Genomic DNA, 22,973 nt, shown 5'->3' on the forward strand with positions numbered 1-22,973 from the left:
GTCCTGGCCATGTAGCGACAGAGTTCAGCACCATGTGGGGTGGATGGCAGGATGACAGCCTGGATGGTCTGGGCAGGAATCCCAGGTGGCACTGCAGGCCCCTCTGTGTCCCCCCAAAGCTCAGGCTGAAGGGTAAGGGGAACAAGGGGAACCCGTGGGAGGGCTGGGTGCGAGGGGGTTGCACTCAAGGGGCTCCATTGCCTTCAGCTTTCTGGGGCCTCACAAGGCTCCTGTTTAGATGTGTGCTCGCCAAGGCTGGCCCTATGGGACGGCCGGGGAGGTGTCCTCTGTGATGAAACTGTGGCTCGGGGGACGGGCTTAGCTCAGGGAGGCCCGTGCTGTCAGCTTTTGTTGAAGGAACTGAGCCCGAGGAGGCCTCGTGGGCAGCTCAGAAAACTTTGGAAAGAATTATGTTGTCAGCTGCTGGTGTGTGCTGATGGGGACAGGTAGGGAGTGAACTGGGGCCTCGACCCTCCTGTTCCACCAAGAGGACGAGGCGCACATGGCCTGCTTTTCTCTCTTCCCTTGGGAGGGCGGGGAGGGGCAGGGGGAGAATCTCCAGTGGGCTCCATGCTCAGTGCCCAGCTGGCCTGTGGCTCCAGTGGGTCGAGATTGCGAGTCCGGCTGCCTAACCGGCTGAGCCATGCAGGCTGCCTTTTGTGGAAAAAGTGACTCAGGGTGGACCCAGGAGCCCAGAGGCAGAGCCTGAAGCATGGAGCCCCCTGATGGGGCAGGACCAGGCCCAGTCTAGGGGCTGCATTGCCAGAGGCCCCCATGTGCCTCTACCCACTCTGAACAGTGGGTACAGGCCTGGCCCATTGCTGTGACCTGTCTGTGTGTGTGCGTGCATGGTATGTGCGTGTGTGCCTCTGTGCATGTACATGTATGTGTGCATGTGTATGTGCATGAGTGCACGTGTGTGCGTGTCTGTTGTATGAGTGCATGTGTACCTATCTGCATGTATGTGCATGTGTGTGCATGTATGTAGGGGGTGCTGGGAACAGCAGATAAGGAAGGTATCTCTCACACGGAGGTCTTCAGACTGAGGAACTCCAGGCCAGGAGAGCCAGGGTGGACTGGGGTGGTCTTTGATAAGGGTGAGGCAGCTGGGGGGTCTGAGGCGAGGGTGAGGCAGCTGGAGTCTGGGGGAGTGGCGTGTTGCCCATGTAGACTTGGGCTTTATTGAGTGAGACGGGCAGGGCAGCAGGGGACAGGACATCTGATTTAGGTTCTAGAAGAATCATTCTGGCTACCAGTTTTGCTTCACATTTAAATTCTTGGAATGCTCTTAAGCAACAAGGAAATCAATCTTCAGGCTTTAGTTCTTGCCTTTTAATGCTGTTAACATAATCTAGTATTTTCTATATGAGTTACAAATAACCAATAGGCTAGGATTGAGTCGTCTTTATTCTTGACTCTTGTACATCGAACCAAGAAGTGTCAGAACTAAATTAAGTTTGTCGGGCATGATTAATTCTTCACAATTGCAGGCTGATTGCTATCTCGTTTCCATTGGTGATTCATTTTCCTATCTCCCCGTGCATAGACGTGGTCAGCTTATCAGGGTTGTCATCCTATGTGCCCCAGCTTACCTTTTTTTGTGCACTGGAAAACCATTCTTGTTTCTGGTTGGTCTCTCAGGATCCTTTCCCTTGAGTGGGAAGAGGTCGATGGAGCCTCTAAGGTCTCTGCCTGAACCAAAAGGCTGTACTTTTTGGCTTTCTGGACTCATATGGGTGGCTCTTCGGATCAACAGAGGACTTTTTATTCCATGCAGGTCAATTTGGAAAGCCTGCTAGGAACGTCCTATCACAGTACTTAGCAACTAAAAATGCCTTGCACGTTAACAGCTGGGCTGTTGTCTTTGAAGCTGGGCTGGTGGATTTGATCAGCAGGTCTGCATGTTTTATTTAAAGATGGTTTTAGGGCAGCCCCGGTGGCGCAGTGGTTTAGCACCGCCTGCAGCCCAGGGCGTGATCCTGGAGACCCTGGATCGAGTCCCCGTCAGGCTCTCTGCATGGAGACTGCTTCTCCCTCTGCCTGTGTCTCTGCCTCTCTCTCTCTCTCTGTGTCTCCATGAATAAATAAATAAAATTCTTAAAAAAAAAAGATGGTTTTAGCATGATTTTTCTGTGTGTGTGCACACACGCATGTGCAGGTGCATGTATGTGTGCGCACATGTGGGTTTTTTGCATTCCAATGTGCAGGCTTTACTTGGATGTAAGTTTTCCCTCAGTGCAAAAACCAAGTCCCCAGATGTTGGGACTAAGGGTTCTGGTGACTAGTGTTCCAACAAAGGTACCGCTGTGTACGTGTCCTGGACTCTCCGCCGGACCTGGCATGCCAGGGCCGCTCAGAGTGTGCAGAGTGTGGGATGTAGATCTGCTGCGGGGTCTAGCTTCTCCACGGGATGGGGCTTTCATGTTTCCATCTATAAAACTAGGATGGTAGCGTCTACCTCGTGGGACGTCTGTGAGGGTTCAGGGAGAGAAGGAAGGTCATATAAGCAGCTGTGGTGGCCGAGAGACATACTTGATGCATTACCACAGCCCTGCAGTGGAGGGGCACGTGGCATATCCCCCAGTGGTCCTGTGTGTGACTGAGCATGCTGTCCAGTGTGAAGCTATCTGCGCCCAGGTCTGCTCCTCAAGGAAAAGGCAAACTGAGTTTCCAGAGAGACTCCTTCCTCTCCTTGGGCAGAATTGCCACGACAGGGGCCTGCAGTTGACATAGGCAGGTGGTGCGAGGCCGTGTGAGTTCTCTCTTGCTGCATAGCAGGTTCCCCAAAGCTTAGTGGCTCACAGGAATGACCTTGTCTCAGTTTCTGTGGCTTCTTGGGTCATCTGATTCAGGCTCTCATGGGACAGTTGAGAAGTTGGCTAGGGCTGGAGTCTTATTGGAAGTCTCACCCACATGGCTGTTGGCCAGAGATGGCCTCTGTTCCCTGGCACATGGGTTTCTCCATCGTCAGGGCACACAAGCGGGAGACTGAGCCAGAGCCAGCCAGATAGAAGGCACAGGCTTGTGTAACTTGATCTTGGCAGTGAGAGTCTATCACTCCTATTGATTAGAGATGAGTTACTCGCCAGCCGGTGCCCAAGGAGGGGGGATCACAGGAGAGCGGGAAACTGGGAGGAGATAATTGGCATCGCCTTAGAAGTCATCCTATGGTAGAGGCACTTGCTGGGCAGGTGGACATCCACAGCTGAGCCATGAGGTAAACCTTACATTTTAGGTGATGTAGGCCACAGACTTCAGTGTAAATTATAAAACTCGTAGAAAATCATTAGCCCCTGGGGCTGGGGAGAGTTCCTAGTCTTGACCCCAAAAACGACCCATGAAATGAAGCCTTACTGACATGGACCTCATCACAGTTAAAAGCTTTTGTTCTGTGAGAGAGCCTGTTAGGATGGAAAGACACACCACACCGCAGATGAGAAAACCACACATCTGACGATGGACTTGTATCCAGAATATGCAGAAGTCTAAGACTCTAAAGTAACTCCAATTAGAAAGTGAGTGAAAGGGGGGCACCTGGGGGTCTCAGTGGGTGAAGTGTCTGCCTTTGACTTAGGTCATGAACTTGGGGTCTTTGGGCTCCCTGCTCAGTGGGAAGCCTGCTTCTCCCTTTCCCTCTTCCCCTTCCCCTGCTCATGCTCTCTCTGTCAAATAAATAAAGTCTTATAAAAAGTAAAGTGAATGAAAGGGTGTATGGGGAGTTTTTGTCGGAGTGGCACAGATGGCAGAGAAGCCTGTGGAGGGGACTCTCCACATTGCTTTCCTCAGGAACGTGTGTCTGAAAACTACCTGCTGGAGCAGCTAACCTAGTAGTGTCGACACTAATGCTGCTGAGGACAGGGCAGGGGGCATGGGGGGCAAGGGCCCCTCCCATGGTGCTGGTGGGATGTGGGAAGGTCAGCCACTCTAGAAGCGAGTTTGACCATTTCTTAAAAAACTGAACATATAGCCACCATGAAAGCCCAGTACTTGTGACCCTGGGTATTAATCGCAGAGGTAAAACCACACATTCACACAAAAACGTGTATGTGAATGTTCACTGTGCTTGTAATTGTAGCACCCCCAAAAAAGACGGCCCAGGTTCCATTGAGCAGGTGAACAGTGAAACTACGAGTGCTCGGGGCAGCACACAGCATCCCAGCATGGACTGCCTACATCAGTGCCTGTGTTCCCAGGTCAGAGCATACTCTGAACTTGCCAGAGATGACCCTAGGGGCAAATAACCATCCACGAAGACTTTTCCAAGGTACAAAAGATTCAAAACCATACGCTGAAAGCATACTACATTCCTGAAAATATCGGCCCAGAATGACCAACACTAAGACAGAGTCTAGCAAAATTACTGGACTTTAAACAAACAAAAAAATCCTTTGGACATTTTGGAGAAAAAGCACGTTATTTATAAGGGAAAGCATTGTTAGGTTGTTAGACTTCTTGACAAAAAGACCTTATGCTAGGACATGATAGAGTAGTAGCGTGTTTAAGAGATTTGAAGAAAGAAAATGTGCACCAAGGATTTTATATCCAGAAAACTCAATTTATTTTTTTTAAAGATTTTATTTATTTGATAGCACACAAGTAGGGGGAGGGGCAGAGGGAGAGAGTGCCCGATGTGGACTCAGTCTCAGGACCCTGGGATCATGACCTGAGCTGAAGAGCCAAACGCAGACGTTTGACTGGCTGAGCCATCCAGGCGCCCCCCAGAAAAGTCAACTTTACAATATAGATGGTACAGGGCCTTGTTATCCACATGGGAGAACCCCAAATGCTGAGAACCTGCTCCCGGGAGCCCTTCCTGAGGAATCTACTGGAAAATGAGCTCTGACGGCTAGCGTGATCACGACACAATTTTCCTAGCGATCATTGTGCAACACGTGCTGTTGGCTGTAGCGCCAAGACACAGTGAGGCTCCGGTGGAGATGGCACGGCACTTGGGTGTTTGCTCTGGCGGCTGTTGGAAAGGGCAGGGGAGGGTAGCAGATGTGAGGATCATGTTTGTAGTGATAACGCTCTGACACTGTTGGGAAAACCCAGGGAGTAGTTACAGGATCTCCCATGTCCTCCATGTAGGGGAAAGGACACACATGCACCCAGCGGACAGGTGCTTCCAGAAGAGCACTGTGATCTTGGATCCTCGGGGAAAGTACCAGGAGGCACCATGGATGTTTAATAGCCAATTAATAGCCAAACTGGGAATGACAATGCAGACGCCCTTCAGCAAGTGAGCGCTTGGCCTGGGGTGGTGTCAGCTGACCTTGGATCCTGCTCAGCCACAGGAAGGGGTGAGCTGTCCACGCATGCAGCCCCAGGGAGTCCCTAGAGGGTCCTGCTGAGCAAAGAAGCCAGTCCAAAGTGATTCCTTTGATATAATGGTAAAAAGGCAAAATTAGAGAAATGGAGAAGAGATGAATGACTACCAGGGATTGTGTGTGTGATGTGTATCTGTGTCTCATTTACATGTGTCTGGATCGTATCTACATCTGATCTGAATCTTACCTATAATCTATAACTAGCTTATCGTTATCCATATCCATATCTAATCTGTGTCATCTTTATCTCCCCTCCCGCTCTTTTGTGCTGAGAAGCTCTAGAAACAGTGACTAGTCCAGTGTGGTGACCATCCTTTGCCCCATCTTGTGGTCTTGAAATACGGTTAATCACTACAAGGGACTCTTGGAAACACGGCTGACCCCAGGCGTGGGGTGTCTGTGATGAACCTGGGCATTGCATCATGGCAATCACCCCTGTGTTGAAAGTCCAGTAGGTCGCACCCCAAGACTCAGCAGTGACCTGAAGAGACCCACCCTCACACTGGCCCCAAACTGAGACAGTTTGATCTTCGATGGGGACAAGGATTGCAACGGATTAAAACCCATCAAAATGTTTCAAATTCTTAAGTTTCTAATGATATTTTGGAAAAAGCAAGGAATGGACCACTTTAGGAAGATGAGAGCCAGTTCTCTGTTGAAAGCTGGTGAGTCAGTCTCTGGTCTGACCTGGATGAACCGTGCCACAGGGTCTGCAGGGTTGCTGACAACACTGGCTCCATCTCTGGCCCTTTGTCCTGTTCACTGGTTGAGTGCTCTTGGAGTGAGTGATGTATCTGGGCCCCTTGGAGATGGATAGACATCCTGAGAAATGCCCGCCAAGGCCAGAATGCAAGGAGGCTGGCTGTGCCCCTGGGAATCTGTTAGAGATAACAAACTCCCCTCCTTGGGTACAGGTCATGCCCAAAGTCTCCTTACAGTTAGCTGTCAGGCGCGTGCAGTTACCCCGATTGCACCGCAGTACCCTTCTGTGTGTCCCCGTGCTCTCTGAGGTCCAGGACTAAGGTGTGGATTTTCTTTTCTTTTTTTATTAAAGATATTTATTTATTTATTTATTTATTTATTTATTTATTCATTCATTCATTCATTCATTCATTCATTCATTCATGAGAGATACAGCAAGAGAGAGAGGCAGAGACATAGGCTGAGGGAGAAGCAGGCTCCCTGCAAGGAGCCTGATGTGGGACTTGATCCTGGATCCCAGGATCACATCCTGGGCCAAAGGCAGATGCTCAACCGCTGAGCCACCCAAGCATCCCAGATGTGGATTTTCAGAGAAAAACTGAGCTGCCATGGATCATCCTCTGCCCGATGTCCTGTCAGCCAGTTCCCTTGAATAAAACTGGAGACGGTGTGGAGTGGCCTGCGTCATCTGGTCTTAAAGCACCTTCTCAGTGTGGGGGATGCTTTACTTCTTACGGGGGCACCACGTGGGATGGTGTTTATATCAGGATTCTAGCTGATAAGCGTAGAAGGAAGAATTGGAATGTCTGCGCAGCATGTGCAGCCTGACAGGCACCAGGTGCCAGTGGCTGCTCAGATCTCGTGGCACCAGTGGCACTGCCTGGCATCGGAGCCGCCTCGGCCTGGCCCGCCAGCACCGTAGTGTGACCTGTAGAGTCAGAGTGGAGTCCAACCCAGGCCCTGGGAATGACTGCCGGTGGGCAGGAAATGAGACGAAGGAGACTGTGCCAGACTTGGCCCAGAGAACACAGCCATGTCCAGGCCGTGAGCTTCTGCAGGGACAGGCCCCTCGGCCCTGCTCCTTCAGCAGTATAGACCAGACAGAGGGCACCTCTGTGGTCTGAGATGCCAAAGGGACATAACGTACGGACATAGGCAGTGTCTGGGTGGTTGCCTCAGGCCATGGAAGCAAGGATTTAAAGTCAGGCTAAGGGTGACTTCACAAGCTGGGGGCCCTGCCCACACGCTGTGCAGTTTGCTTGTTTAAAGGGCACCGTTCATGGGCAGCCCTGGTGGCTCAGCGGTTTAGCACCGCCTTCAGCCCATGTCATGATCCCGGAGACCTGGAATCATGTCCCGCGTCAGGCTTCCTGCATGGAGCCTGCTTCTCCCTCTGCCTGTGTCTCTGCCTCTCTCTCTCTCTCTGTGTCTCTCATGAATAAATAAATACAATCTTAAAAAAAAGAAAAATAAAGGGCACTGTTCAGTGGCTTGAGAACCCTCGCCTGCACAGTCTGGCCCCTGCTTGGGCCTGTGTGGCTGGGGTCTCCCGTCCCTGCTGCCCAGGATGGCGGACCTCTCTGGCTGGCCTGCATAGCTTGTTCACCAGGCACAGGGCAACCGGCCAAAAAGTCGGGTGCAAAGGAGAGTAGAGATGATGGTGGCGGCTGCCCCACATGAAGGGGCCATGTGCGGGGGGAGGGGGGGCGGTGCACAGGGACAGGGCTAGCCCATCCACCCCCGGGGGGGCATGGCTGGCCCTAGGTAGCCTTTGATATGTTACAGATTTAAATGTAAACAAGATATCAGAAGAGGATTTTGGAAAAGGTTTGTCACCTTTGGGACAGGGAGAGAAGACTGGCCAAAGCCTAACCAGCACCAGGGAAGGCAGGCAGAGGGAGTGGGTTGATTTGAGGACCCTGGAACCCCGAGCCCTGAGGCTGACTAGGGGGAGCTAGTGGATCCAGACCCCAGCTGATGCTCCACAATGCTGGGCGTAACCCAGGCCTTCTGCCCAGGGGCTTGATACACCTTTGTCCCTGAGGCTGATGCCCTAGTACCTTTTGTTTATGATTCGGTAATCATAAAGTGAACAAATAGAGCCAGAAAAAAGAAGCCACATCATTTCTTTATCACATAAATATAAAAAAATGAGTGAGTCCAGCTGTGAGGCCTTCTGGAAGAGGCGTACCTCCAGGGACAGTGACTGGGTTAGCAGTGGTCGGGGTTGGTGGGAGGGGGTGAACAGGTGGAAGATGGTGGCTTTGGGGGCCGTGACGCCACGCTGTGGGATACTGTGGGAGTGGGCACCTGTCATGTTGCGTTCACCCAAACCCACAGAGCGTGCACCCCCAGGGGGTGACCCTGACGCTGTCTGTGGCCTCAGGGTGATGACACGTCTCCATCACAGATGCCCCACTCTGGTGTGGGTGTGGGTTGGGGGGGATGGTGGCACATGGGAGACCTCTGCACCTCCCTCTCAGTGTTACTCTAATCCTAAAACTGCTCTAAAAATAGTCTTAAGGCACCTGGATGGCTGAATGGTTGAGCAACTGCCTTTGGCTCAGGTTGCGGTCCTGGGGTCCTGGGGTCAAGTCCTGCATTGGGCTCCCTGCCCAGTGAGGAACCTGCTTCTCCCTCTCTGTCTCTCCCTTCCCCCACTTGCACCTGCTCTGTCTCTCTCAAATGAATAAATAAAATCTTTACACATAGATGTTTTTGCTACTAACTTCCTGTTTACGTCTGTTGCGGTCAGAGGATGGGCTCTGTGGGATTTCTTTCTTTTTTTTTTCCTCTGTGGGATTTCTATCCTTCAAGGTGTGTTAAAGAGGTGGTGATCCAGGTTCCCAGTGGGAGGGCAAAGCACTCTGATGAAACTGCTGGCTGGCGGTGGTGGCGAGCAGGGCATCCTTCCTGTTTTATGTCCACTGCTCTATAATTGCTGCCCACAGTCCAGGAGGATGTTGAAATCCCCCTCGTGGGACCTGGTCTGCCTCTTCCTTGCTTCACTTCTGCGTGTTTCTGAGCCCTGTGGTTAGGGTCCTTCCATCCCTCTGAAGACCTTCCTCCCCTTAGAGTCTTGCTGCCTGGCAGCTCCCCAGCTCTGCAGCCTCTCAGTCCTGATGGCCCCAGTCCAGCTCCCGCAGGTAAGCAGTTTATTTTCCTACCTCTGTTGCTCCCAGGGGGAGAGGATGAAAAGTCATTAGGGAGAAGCACAGGCGGCCTCGTGTCAGCGATGGAGAATGGCCAGGAAGTTCGTCAAAGTAAGGAGGGGGAACCATACACATGTGTTAAGGGAAAACGTGTTAAGTGAAAACCATACACATGTGTTAAGGGAAACACTCCTGAGCAAGCCTGTGGGAAAGTGACAGGAATGGCTGCCATCCGTTTGATGGCAGGAGCAACATGGCTCAGGTTGGGTCACAAGAACCCTGCCACGTGGACACACGGAGCTGCTCCTGTTCATGGTGAGGTCCGCCTCCCCCCCCCGCCCCCCTCCCCTGCCGTGAACCACACCAGGGTTGTGCATGAGGCCGGCTGCTGCCCAGGGTGCCCCAGCTCCCGCTTGCCCCCAGGTGCGGGCGAGCACCGGAGCTGATAGCTGCTCCAGTGTGTGTGGCGGCTTCCCGCAGCCTTTTAGTCAGCGATCAGGGACAGTTCCTGCTAGTGGCCTTGCCAGTGGCACCTCCTCCGCAGTTGTGTGCACTGGGGACACCCCATGAGGCATTGGGCTCTTCCATCTTTGCAGTTGTCAGTGTGACCTGGAGATTCTGGGCTGCAGAGGGGGTGAGGGCCACCCCTTGGGGCAGAGACATGGCTGGGGTAAAGCCACACATCTGCCCGCTGCCAGCCTGTGTGGGTGTCTCTGGATGGCTGTTCAGCTTTGATGGCTCCACCCCTGCCACCTGGGCCCCCAGCATCACCTGCTTCAGGGCCTTTGCGTGGCCCTTGTCCAAGGGCTCCCTGTGGGCCGCCAGACAAATCAAGACTACTGCCATTCCCTGGGTGCTCCTGCTTTGGAGGGTGTCCTTACTCCAGAGGGTCACCCCACAGCCCAGCCCAGCCCCTAAGCTCCTATGTCCACTCCCTGCCAGGACCACAGCTCTAGGGCTGGCAGGTGTGGGAGGGAGGCCCCAGGGTCTGCATGTGGTACAGGTGTGTGCTCGGTGCCCTGGACTTGTGGCCAAGCCCTCTCATAGGCCAGACAACAGCACACTTCCCTCCCCACTCTGGTGGCCATCCAGCCGGGTGCTGGTTTCCGCATCCTCCTCTGGCACAAGGGGCCTCAGTTTTCTCATCTGTAAAGTGGGAAATGAGCACACGCAGGATTGACTGGATGCAAGGACGCTCTGCAAAGGGGTAGCATCAGTGGCGTCAATGCTGACGGGCACCCAGCCTCGCATCAGCATCGCAAGTTGCTCCATGAATGCTGCGGACAGCAAAGGAGCGAGGGCAGGCCGGGGCATCCCAGGTTCCTCTCTCTCCTGGAGCTTAGCTCCCGAGTCAGGTGAGTTGTTTCTGCTCTCTTTCCTCTATCCCTGTGGCATTTCTAAAACGATTCCCTCAAAGTCAGCATGAGAGATGCTCTGGGATCAGAAATTCACTTAATTCTGGCAAAGCTGCATTCCCCATCTCCTTACAGCAGTCCACTGACTGCAGATTGAAGGCTCTGATAAGTCCCGCAACAAGGGAGCCAGTATAACATGGAGTTGCCAAGTGTCCCCCACACTAATGGATGGTAAGACTTCTTTTGTGAACACCTATGGCAGCACAGTGAATGAATGGCTGAAAATACTATATTGTGGCTCCTTTTGGAATAAGATGGGGCAAGTCACTTGAAAGGCACTCTGCCTTCATGTCCCCATTTGCAGCTCCCTCTCTCTGGGTACCTCCCATTTTGCCAGTTGGAAGCAAGGTGCTCAAAACTAAGTGACCTGATTCTTGCTTGTTTGGTGCTTGGCAGTTTTGGCAGGTGGTGGTCAGGTGATGGCCACCGGCAAGCTGGGACATCTCTCCCTTTGCCTGGCAAGGCCTCAGTGGGCCCACTATGTCCCCCAGTGAGGGGTAAGGGCTGGTGAGTGGTGGGGGGAGCTGGCAGCCAAATGCCTGGGAGCACTGAGGCCTGAGCAGAGGAAGCAGCAGCAGCAACAGGGGGTGTGGGGTTTGGGGGCAGCTACAACAAGGCCCCTGGCCCCTTGCCCCCACACTGGGGTTTATGACCCTGACCTGCAGGGCCCTGGCTTCCTCTTTGCAAATGCGGTTTTCATTCATGTGTCAAAGGTCACATGAGAGGACTGAGCATGGAGAGAGCTAGGAAACCATGTCCCCAGAGAGAGTGGACAGCCTCTCCTTGGAGGGGTCTATCAAGGACAACTTGGCTTCTCCCTGCCAGGGGCAGAGGCAGGTGGCAAGGAGCCAGGGTGCCTTCCCAGGGGGCCTCAGCCTCAGAGCACATATGGTCCAGGTTCAGTCCACTCTGCCAAGCTGTCAAGGCTGTTTTGTTTGTCCCCGGCTGTCCTGGGGAATCTAAACAGGGTGCTTTGACACAGTCCTCCCACCTGCGGTCTTCTGTAACCGTCCCTCCGGGGATCCCCTCCTAAGGCTCCCTGAGCTGTGGGACCCAAGGTCCAGCCCCATAGGGGTGAGAAGTGGTGCAGCACCTCTGCATTTACCCCTTCAGGGATACATTATTCAAGGTCCCTTCCTCCAAAAACACAAAAATAAAAATTGCATTTTAGCTGGCATTGGTCCAAAGGCAAATAGATTAAATTATGTATTAACACATTTCCTTTGACCTAAGGTCTCATTTTTTTTTCTGGCTTCCCTCTGCTCTAAGCTCAGCTGGCTCTCTTGTAATTGGGGGGGGGGGGCTGGACCCTTCCCATGGCTCTCGCATAGCAGGGGCCTGACATCCAGCCAGGGGTGGGTCCCCTCAACAAAACCATGGCAGGTGGAACTCGCATCCATCCATTGGGCGGAGCAAGAAACCTGGCCCTGAACCTGAGGCTCCCACTGTGACCTCTGCTCTACTGCTCTGTCCCCACAACATGGGCCCTGGCTGCAGGAGGGCTCTGAAACGCTTCTCGGGTTTATGTGAGATCAAGCCCGATGATCTCAAAAAAAAGTGGCACAGGCTGTCTGTCTCTCTTCTTCCACAGTGATCCCAGTAAAGGCTGAGAGGGGCAGGTGGATTGAACCTGATTCATCTCAGGCTTTGGTGACTTGAGGTGTCACTGGTCCAGCTCCCCTGTCCTGGCACAGGTGCTCTCAGGTATGAGTCCTGCTCTGGCTGGGGTCACAGACCCATGCATCCTTGGCTAACCTGGCCAGTACCCATCCACTCTTGGAAGGCCTAGGACAGCAGTGAAGACCTCTGTGGCTTTGCAGGCCTGCCTATGGGAATGGCCAGAGCACCTGCATCCCAGCAGTTGCCCCCAGGTCCTGAGGTGCTGCTGGCTCTGCCCCTGCGCCAGCCCCGCGGGGCTTCCTGCTCTTCCAGAGGACACCAGGCCACATCTTTCCCACCAGGTCGGGGAGCTGCATCCCTGACACCCTCTAACCCAACCCCAGGATGCTGGGTGCTTCATGCTCGCTCCTCCTCTGGGTCCCTTCCCGAGTGCCACTCCCTTTTCTCCCTAAACATGGCACTCTGCCTCCAGGTGTCCCGGCGGAGGGGAGCGCAGAGCGGGCAGGCAGGGAGCTCTGTCTCCTATCTGTCCCCTCTCTACACCCCCATGCAGAGCTTGGGGCTTCCCCGTTGGAGCCCCGGACCGACCGCACCGTCCCAAAAGGGCCCCTCCCGGCCCAGGAAGGTCTGCAGCCCGCCAGGAACGCGCGTGCGCCGCCCCGGGGCGGCCCTAGGGAGCGGGAGGCGGCGGGGAGGGAGACGACCGCCCCCCCCGAGACCGGGAGGGGCCCTGGACCACGGCCGGCTCCCACTGCTCTGCCGGTCACTCCAGGCGGATTTGGGGGGAGACCCGAGAGGGCGAGCGCCCTGCCCCAGGTCACACAGCGGGTCGCAGGCAGCTCACCGGCTGCGCGCCGAGCCGCCCCAGCGTACGGTCGGGAGTGGGGACCCTAAACGACCCTTCGCGCCGGCCGTGGCCGCGCGCCCCCTCCCCGCCGCAGGCCACGGCCGCCAGCCTCCGCCGCCCGGTACCCCAACGTCACTTCCAGCGCAGGCAGAGCGCACGGCGGGCGGGGCTTCGGCCCGGGGGTGGGGCCTGGTGGCGCGTGCGCAGTCCTGCCGCCGACGCGGATGCGCGATCCCGAGCTGGCCGACGGCGGGGGAGCTGCGGGCGGGACGTCGAGAGGCCGCTCCCACGCCCCCGCACAGGCCCCGCCCCCGTGCGCGGCGCTGAGGGCACGGCCGGGCGCAGGCCGGCTGACGGGCGCGCGGCGGCAGCGGCGGGGGCCAATGAGCGAGGCCGCTGGGGGCGGGGCCCCGGCCCGGTGGCGTTCCGCGCAGGGAGGCGCTTGGCTTCTCGCCCGGGGAACGCGGCCTTTGGGGCTGGCGCCTCCCGCGCTCCCCCGGTCCGGCCGTGGCCGCCGCCGCTCGGCCGCCCTCAGGTACGCGGCCCGGCCTCGGCCCCGACCGGCGCGCGCCCCCGAGCCCTGCGCGCGCGCCCCCGAGTCCGTGCGCCCGCGCGAGGCCGCGCGTGAGTTTGGGCCGCCGGTTCCCGCGGCTGTCAGGCGCGGAGCGCTTTCGGCTCGTTACCCGGCGTTGGGGCTGCTGGCCGCGCGGGGGCTCCGGTGCCGGGACGCGCGGCCGTAACGCGCCGTAACGAGCGCGGGCGGGCTGCTGGACCGGACGGCCGGCGGCGCCCGGGGCGCGGCCTTCGGTGCCCGCCGGGAGGGGTGCGCCTTTCCTCTGCGGCGTGCCCCAGGACCGGGCGGGCGGGGCGAGGGCTCGGGGGCGCCCCCTCGCCGTCCGGAGCCCCCGCCGCCTGAAGGGACGTGTCCCTCTCCCACCCGGAAGCCCGGGTTTGGAGCGGCGTCCGGCTTCCCGAGACCGTGGTGGAGACGATCTGGACTCTGCTGCTTCCAGCAGCCGCCCGGCACCGTCCCTGGTGGAGCAGGTGCAGAGGGAAGTGACCTCCCCGGAGACCGCCGTCAGCCGGAATGCACTAGACGCCGTGGCTGTTCCTCAAGCCGCGCTAGTTTGCAGGAAGTCTAAACAGGGTGCTTTGACACAGTCCTCCCACCTGCGGTCTTCTGTAACCGTCCCTCGGGGATCCCCTCCTCAGGCTCCCTGAGCTGTGGGCAGTGGCCGTGGCTTCACAGGTGCTTCCCGCGCCCCGCCACGGCCCTAGAGCGCCTTGGTTCTGGGGCGCGGCCCGCCCGAGGGTCACCCTGCTAGGGCGGCAGGGGGCGCTGGTGAAAGGGGGCCTTCAGGACGGCTCTGCCCACTGCGCGGGCTGTATGCTTTCCTGACCTATGTTGGATTGGAAGCCATAGAAAAGAGAGTTCTTACTGCTCCTGGAAATACAGATCAGAGGAAACACCAGAGTTATTGTCACTGTCCCTAGTTACCCGCACTGCTTGGGCACACTCACTGCTGGAGCCAAGCGGACACTTAGATGTTTTCGCAGGTGCCTTGCAAACATTCCAGACCAACTTTTTTTTAAAAAAAGCAAATGGAGAGTTTTATAGAAAGCCCTTTGGCTTTTTCTGCAGTAATATTTCTTTTTTTTTTAATGTTATTTATTCATGAGAGACATACAGAGAAAGGCAGAGACAGGCAGAGAGAGAAGCAGGCTCCCTGTGGGGAGCCCATTGCAAGACTCAATCCTGGGGCCAGGATCACGCCCTGAGCCAAAGGCAGATGCTCAACCACTGAGTCACCCAGGTGTCCCTGCAGTAGTATTTCTTGAAGGAAGGTTGACTTTCACAGTCTTCTGAGCGTTTGTGATGCATAGGCATAATTATAAACATGTCCAGGAGCCTGGGCATTGTCACATGTCTTCAGTCATTTGACTCCTTGTGGCCTCATGAAGTGTGTGGTTCTTTACTGTCTCAGTGGGGAAAGGCAGGCCCAGGGGTGCAGCCCCCATCCGGGAGAGCCCAGCCCGTCGGAACCCTGTTCTAGCCTGCCGGGCCTTCCTTACATCATTCCTCTCAGAACAAAATTACTTGTTGCGGTGTTTTTTCAATTCAGTATGGTCTCCACAGATCAGTGGAGAGAGAGCAGTGATCATCTCATTTGGGATGCGAGCTTCTCCTCCTTCGTTGACTTGCAAACGAGGTTTCCGTGCCCCTTTAACTTCCATGTGTGGCTGTCCAGAGCCTCCAGTTGTGGGTGTTAACGTTAGCACGATGCTGGTTCATCAGGACAGGTGACCTTTGTTTTGAAGTTTTTTCAGAACAACGTCTAGTTTGTCAGCATTACCAGCTTCATGGTGCGAGCACGGGACTTTGCCATAGGCTTTTCCAGGAACCGCTAAACACAGCACCCAAGTGAGCTCTATTAAGAGAAGGTGCTGAGCCCCTTAGGCAGAGTTGTACCCCTGGCTCCAGCACCTGAGAATAGTTGAGTGATCTTAGTGGTCCACATTAGCTTCCTCTGTGGCTTATACCCCGCCATGAGTGTGAGGACACGGCCCCTTTCGCTTTACCCCTCCCCCCCCCATGTTAAGAGGTGGCAATACTTAGGCCTGGCTCCAGCAGTGCCAGAGGGACGTTTGGCTCCATTTGCTTTGTTAAAGTGTCACTGCTTTAATTGTTTTGGCAGCATTACCAAAGCCTCCAAAATTGGTGGCTTTAGACAGCAACAATCACTTATTATTGCTTATGGTCTTGGGGGCCCAGGATTCCCAAGCAGCAGACTGGGAGGTCTTGGCTTGGGGTTCTTGTGCTGGTTGGTCAGATGGCGGCTGGGGCTGGAGTGTCTCCTGTGGACATTCTCACTTGGCATCTGGTACCTGGGCTGAGAAGGCTTGAGCAGCAGGGGCCCCTAGGCCCTCAGTCTTTCCCAGTGCAGTGGCTTTGAGGTGTGTCCTCCGAGAGAGCCAGGTGGTTGTAGGGTTTCCCCACTTCAGTCTTGGAAGTCACTGAGCATCTGTCCATATTCAGGGGCAGGTGAAGTCTGCCTTTACGGGAGCAGTGCCAGAGGATCTGCAGTCGTGTGCTCAGACCAGCACGTTGCTGATGGCTGGCTAATGTCTGTGGGGTGCCTGGGGATTCATTGGTGAAGCGTCTGCCTTGGGCTCAGGTCATGATCCTAGGGTCCCAGGATCGAGCCCCACATTGGGCTCCCTGCTCAGTGGGGAGACTGCTTCTTTCTCCGCTGCTCCGCCTGCTTGTGCTCTCCTTCTCTCTGTCAAATACATAAATAAAGTCCTTATTATTTTATTTTTAAAAATTTTTATTTATTTATTCATGAGAGAGAGAGAGGCAGAGACACAGGCAGAGAGAGAAGCAGGCTTCCTGCAAGGAGCCCAGTGCGGGACTCAATCCCAGGACCCCGGGATTACAACTGGAGCCGAAGGCCAGACGCTCAACCACTGAGCCATCCAGGCATACCATAAATAAAATCTTAAAAAAAAAAAATTAACGTCCAAGCAGACCATGTTGTTGCGTGAGTGCTCTTTGAGAGACGGCTCTGAAACCTGGACTTCGTTCTAATGTGTTAGCAGTGTGTCATGAGTCTGCATGGTACTCATGCAGAATGAATTTGGAAGGTACTTGGTCAGGCAGTGTTGGTGGGCTTCTTGTTTTCTGTGAAAACCCACCCTTGGCACCTGATGGTTCTGGGCTGTGAAATGGGCCTGGCTCTGGCCTTTCATTACTGGGGAGGCTTTCTTTCATTACAGGGACACCTGTTGACTGTGTGCTCTGGGGCAGGCTCTGGGCACAACAGACTGAACGGGTACTTAAAGCTGTTCTCTAGTTTCGTGCTCCGGAAACCAGCATGGAGCTGCTGGGGTAGCTTGTCCAGAGCCCAGATTTCGGCTCAGGTATCTGGCCAGTAGCTAGCGGAGGGGTCCAAGAGGAGTGTAGCCAGGCCTCTGCCTGGGACTCAGGAGGCAGAAAGGCTGTGTATAGAGATGACTTGGTCCATACACCAGGCTCTTGTTATTGTGGCACCTGGCTGTCCATGCACGTTCCTTGATTTATTTATTTTATATATATTTGAAGGTTTCATTTATTTATTTATTTGAGAGAAAGGGAGAGAGTATGAACACGAGTGGCAGAGGTGCACAGAGAGAGGGAAAATCCCAGGCAGACTCCCTCCTGAGCACAGAGCCTGACACGGGGCTTGATCCCACAACCCTGAGGTCCTGCTTTGACCAGAAACCGAGAATTGGATGCTCAACCCATAGGGCTGCCCAGGTGCTCCACCAAGTTCCTTTATTCTACGAGTGTTTATGTCAGCCAGTCTGCTGTAGGTGGCTCCCAAAGGGGACACGGCCCCTTGGTCCCTCTGCCAGAAGGTTCCCTCTTAGCTCATGTCAGGGGCCAGGGTGATGGCACAGAGGAAGCCTCTGGCTTGGAAGCGGAGACCACATCAGGCAGAGAGGCCGAGGGAGCAGAGATGCCCTGGGGTGATGTAGCCGTAGGCCCGCACGGGCAGCACACAGACTCAGCAGGTCCTGGGCAGGGCGGAGGGGCTTTGGGATAAAGCGTTTCCCCGGAAGGCATGGAATATGATGTTGAAGGCCACTCCTGGAGGTTGATCAGCAGTAGCAGAGCGGCAGGTGGAGGTGAGGGAGGCCAGCCCAGGCGGCATGGCAGACCAGGGCTCTGGGTGGGAAGAACTCCAGAGTGATGCCAGCAGATCTGGGTGGGCACACCCTGCTGCATGTGCCCTTGCCATTTTCTGACACCTGACTTGGGAGAAGGAGGACCCCGAGAGCACTGCAGGTGTCCAGGGAGGAGGGACATCTGAGTGGAGGCTGGGGGTCCCCAGTTTGTTTGTCAAGTTCTACCATTCTTGTGGGGAGGAGTTGGTAGGGGGCAGGGACTGCATGTGAGGAAAGGCAGATTGTGAACTTTGGGGAACAGACTCCTCTGGGTGGCTCAGCTGGGAGTGCTATTTATAGGGACATGATACCATCTGACGTGGCCATACAGCCATTTTGGGAGGTTTGGAGGTGGCGAGTGGGGAGACTCTGACCCTTACTGCATGGCCCTGGTGGGGTCGCAGGACACTGCTTTGCAGGCAGGAGCTACAAGAGGTGTCACGAGGGCCTGCGAGCCCCGATACACATCCTCTGTGGTCCCTGTGGTGCTTGTGTGGGGTGGAACCTCTGTCCGTGGGGCTGGCCAGTTCTCTCACCAGGCACCAGGCTTCTGGCCTCCATGCCCAGAGTCCTGGCTTTGCTCCCCGTTTCCTGGCACCTCCCACTCAGGCTGAGTCTTGCCTTCCTTCTCTGAGTGCCTCCTAAACAGGCCGCCCTGCTTATTGCTTCCTTGTATCTGCTGCCCGCTGGCATTGTGTTTGTGTCTTGCCTTTCCCAGGGGCAGCGCACATTCCCTTTGGGCCAGGATGCTGTCCTGAGCTGCTCCAGGCCTGGATCTCCTGCTGACTGTGACTGTGTATTATACTTTGTGACCGTGATGGTCCATCTTGATGGTTCGATTTCTTGTAAAGGGAGCTGGCTGGGCATTGTGGATTGAATTGTGTCCCCTAAAAGAACAGATTTAACAGGACCTGTGAATGTGACCTTGTTTAGAAGTAGGTCTCTGCAGATGTAATTAAGATGTAAATTAAGGGATCCCTGGGTGGTGCAGCAGCGGTTTGGCGCCTGCCTTTGGCCCAGGGCAGGATCCTGGAGACCCGGGATCGAATCCCACGTCGGGCTCCCGGTGCATGGAGCCTGCTTATCCCTCTGCCTGTGTCTCTGCCTCTCTCTCTCTCTCTCTCTGTGACTATCATAAAAAAAAAAAAAAAAAAAAAAAAAAAGGATGTAAATTAAGATGAGGCCATACCGTATTCGGGTGGACCCCCATCCGATTACCAAGAAGACATACAGAGATTCAGGACGTGCAGGTAGACGGCCATGGGAACACGTGGCTCAGCTGCAAGGCGGGGGGCACAGTGATCACTAGCCGCCACCACGTGCCTGTATAGAGGCAGGGAACCACTGTCCTAAGGCACCTCCAGAGGAGCCGACCCTGCCCACACCTCGACTTCTGACATCTGGCCTCCGGGTCACGGTGCTTAGAGATGGCAGCACCAGGAAGCTACTGCACTTAGATTTGAATGCATAGCCAGTGATCCCTGAACTTTGGCTTTGCCTTCGTGGTTTCAATCACTCATGGTCAATGTGGTCCAGAAGCTGATGATCCTGCTCCTGATGTGTAGTCAGAAGGTCAGCTGTAGCCTGGTGCTAGGTCACAGCCCCACATCACTCCCCTCCTGCGTCTCACATGGGTGACTTTCTTATCTCTTATTTATTTATTTATTTTTATTTTTAGAGAGTGGGGGAGGGGGAGAGAGAAGCAGACTCCCGCTGAGCAGGGAATCTAACATGGGGCTTGATTCCATGAACCTGAGATCACAACCTGAGCTGAAACCAAGTGTCGGCTGCTCAACTGACTGAGCCACCTCGGTGCCCCCATGGTAAAATGTGGGCACTTCATCATCTCACATCATAAGAAGAAGGGTGAGGGCAAGACATTTTGTGAGAGAGACCATATTCACTTAACTTTTATCACAGTATCCTGTTACACTCGTTCTAGCTTATTGTTATTCTTATTAATCTCTTGCTGTGCCTCACTTGCAAATTAAACTTTATCACATGTTCGTATGCATGAGAGAAAGCATAGTACAGTTGGTCCCTGAACAGCTAGGGGTCATGGGTGCTGGCCCTACCAGAGTAAAAAAAATCCATGTGGAACTTAGGATTCCCCAGAACTTACCTGCTAATGGCCTCCTGTTGGCCAGAAGCCTTACTGATGTCCTAAACAGTTCATTAATAGCCGTTTTGTGTGCTGTGTGTATTATTTGCTGTTTTCTTATGATCAAAGAAGGGAGGGAAAAGAAAATGTATTATTCATATCATAAGGAAGAGAAAAGACATTTCTGGTGCTGTCCTGTACTTATGGAAAGAGAGCCCCATGTGAGTGGGCTTGCGTAGTTCAAACAATGTTGTGCAGGGGTTGATAGTATATTTAGGGTTCAGCACTGTCTGTGATTTCAGGTGTTTTAGGGGCTTGGTGTCCCTGCAGTGTGGGGAACTGCTGCATTAACACCTGATGACATGCGTATGTCCTTGAAGGAGATTAAATTGTTGCATGGCTGGGTCTGGGTTCTCTCCTGCCTTGCACTCCTTACCCACCTTGGCTTCTGAAGGGGCTGCACTAGCCGCCCCGTGCAGTCCTTCCACACACTGGTTTTTCTGCTGCTTTTGTGCAGCAGGTGCATACTGCACTGTGCCATGGCCCTCCATTCACTGGGGTCACGCTGGCCAGCCCTCACAGACATAGCATGCCATGTTTTCTTTGTTCTTCTGACCTTCTGTAAGTTGTGATGGAGCGAGTATGCCATGTTTGATGTAGCTGTGCCTGAGTAGGCTGCGGCCCATGCTCCTGCCTGACAGAAGCATGGCCCAAGCAGGAAAGTCTGGGGATCTTGTGCTGTGTGGCATTGCTGTCTGGCTCTTGGGGCTGCTGTCAGCTCTTGGGGCTGCTTTCAGGCCCACAGGGCTGCTATCTGGCCCATGGGGCTGCTGTCTGGCCCACAGGGCTGCTGTCCGGCCCTGGGAGGTGCTGTCTGGCCTGCAGGGCTGCTCTTTGTCCCTCGAGGCCGCTGTCCGGCCCTTGGGAGTGCTGTCCTGTCCCCAGGGCTGGTGTCCTGCCCTCAGGGGTGCTGTCCTGCTCTTGGGGCTGCTGTCCAGCCCTCAAGGGTACTGTCCTGCTGGTGGGGCTGCTGTCCTGCCCATGGTGGGGCTGTGCAGCCCTCAGGACTGCTATCTGGCCCTAGGGGCTGCTGTGTGGCCTGTGGGGCTTCTGTCTGCTGTCTAGCCTATGGCGCTTCTTTGGATCGTGGTATGCGTGCTCTGGAGCCTGTTCTCTGACCAGCTCAGCAGTTGGGTGAGGTCGTCCCATCTCCTCTGTCCCCTCCTGGCTGGTGCACACCCAATCTCAGGTGGCATCAGGGAGGACACTTGCCTGAAACCTCACAGGGTGTTTGTTACATGCTGACTTAAGGAAGGAATCTTGTCATTCGTCAGCACTCCTTGGTCTGCACTCTGCCCGGGAGGAGGAACTTCCCCTCCTACTTACCGATCTTTTCTAGCTGTTTCCATCAATATAGACTCACAGGTTTGTATTTTATTCTGTGAAGTGGAACATATGCCTCTTGGGAGCTTGGCCCCATTCTCTGCTCACATCCTGGCTTTCTGGTGCCTTTGAGACACTCCCACTGCATCTCGCCCGAGCCCTGGTACTGGAAATCAACGATGTCCCCAGGGAATGTGTGGCCTGTTTCTCAAGCGAAATGCTAGTCATAGTGTAGTTTGTTCAGGTTTTGTTGTGGCTGCTGTAATCTTTCTAGTGTGGTGCGTGCTATGTGCCACTAGGAGGACTGACAGGGTGGTGGACACAGGAGGCCCATGGCAGGGCCTTTGCCATTGTGGGAGGGTGCAGTTGCAGCAAAAGTGGTCAGGTGGAGGGGTCCTTGTAAAGCCTCTATACTTGGAGAAACGTTGTCAGTTGGGGCTTAGGGTGAATTTATGGGGAGAGGTAGTGAGAGCCCGGCCGGGTTGCAGCTGGTAGGTCCTGCCTAGGTGACTGGGGATGAGTGGTATAGGCATGGAGGTGTGGCTGGCTCTATTTGGTTCCCTGGTTCTATACACATTTATGTAGAGCCACTCCCAGGGCAGGGAGATACTTCCCTGGGGAACTAACTGGCCCTGGCCTGGGCTTTGGGGTCCCTGGCTATGCTGGAGCAGGTGGCTGTCCCTGCCTAGGATGGTGGGAGCCCAGGAGAGTGTTGACAGTGGGTGCCTCGCCTGGCCTGGAGGAAGCCTGAGTGTGCACGATACCTTTGGTTGGGATGAGCTCACGAATTCCAGGGCCCTGGGTGAGCCCGTTGCCTGTTCTGCCAAAGGGAGAGCCCCATGCCGTTTCTCGGCTGCCTCAACATGTGCCCAGGTACCCAATGATGGTGGGCTGTCCTCCCCATGCTTGCTGGATGCCTCTCTGGCCCCACTTTGTGAGGCTGGCTTTAGGTGTGGTGTCAAGGCGGTGTCTGTTAATGCCTATTGAGTGTGCACATGTTCAGGGGTGCCCGCGGGTGTGAGTCTCTCTGGCCTCTGGCAGCATCTGTGCAAAGGTCCCTTGGTTTTCTCCCTGGTCTGCAGGTGAGCTCTGCTGGCAATTTCCATGAAACCGTGTGCTTCTTGTACTCCCTGCCAGGATGGGTGCTTCTAATATTGTGTGTGTGCTGTTGCTTCCACACGCTGGGCTCTCAGGCAGATGTCCTCAGTGACGCTGCCCTAGAGGGTCACCTAGTGGGTGTAACATGGGGCCTGGTTGTCTACCCTGTGGCCCTCTGCCTTGTGCATGGTCTGCTGGACCCGAGGAGGCCTCTGGGAAGGGGGGAGGGCTCAGGGTCTGGTGGTGGTTAGGACATTCTGGAGGTTTTGTCGCTGCTCTCATTTTTTAATTTCTGAGAACTCTTTTCTCTTTCTTTAAATACTTCTTTTTAAGGGTATTCTGATCTTATTTTGTGGGCTGGGCACCTTCTTCTGAGGGCAGGATTGTTTCCTGTGGGTGGCTGGGGCCCTCCTGTCTGACTGGCACTGTCCATGGCTTCCCAGGCAGGTGGCCTTGCTCCTGCTCAGCAGCGGGCCGCTAGGAAGAGTGGGAGCCGTGAATGGCGGGCGGGAGGCAGGCTGCACAGGGGCTCAGGGCCCTGTCCCTGCTGGTGTCTGTGGGCAACCAGGTCCTGGGTGCAGCCTGCAATGCCCCCAATGGGCTTCCCCTGCCACCCTTGAC

The 22,973-nt window shown here is 55.0% G+C and overlaps 1 protein-coding gene across 10 annotated transcripts in view; it reads left to right on the top strand.

Moving 5' to 3' along the window:
- The first annotated feature begins 232 nt into the window (after positions 1-232).
- Positions 233-22,973, top strand: part of FAM53A (family with sequence similarity 53 member A) — a 45,117-nt gene continuing 22,376 nt past the window's right edge. Inside the window, exon 1 of one of the 10 annotated variants that reach the window (XM_041753062.1) lies at positions 233-446. The gene's annotated coding sequence lies outside the window, so the exon portion shown is untranslated. Of the gene's footprint in view, positions 447-13,480; positions 13,599-13,640; positions 14,313-18,943; positions 19,637-22,973 lie in introns of those variants that run through there. The other 9 variants (XM_041753057.1, XM_041753066.1, XM_041753063.1 and 6 more) reach the window with 9 other exon arrangements.

The sequence above is a fragment of the Vulpes lagopus genome, chromosome 4 (genome assembly GCF_018345385.1).
Source record: "Vulpes lagopus strain Blue_001 chromosome 4, ASM1834538v1, whole genome shotgun sequence".
Classification (NCBI taxonomy): domain Eukaryota; kingdom Metazoa; phylum Chordata; class Mammalia; order Carnivora; family Canidae; genus Vulpes; species Vulpes lagopus.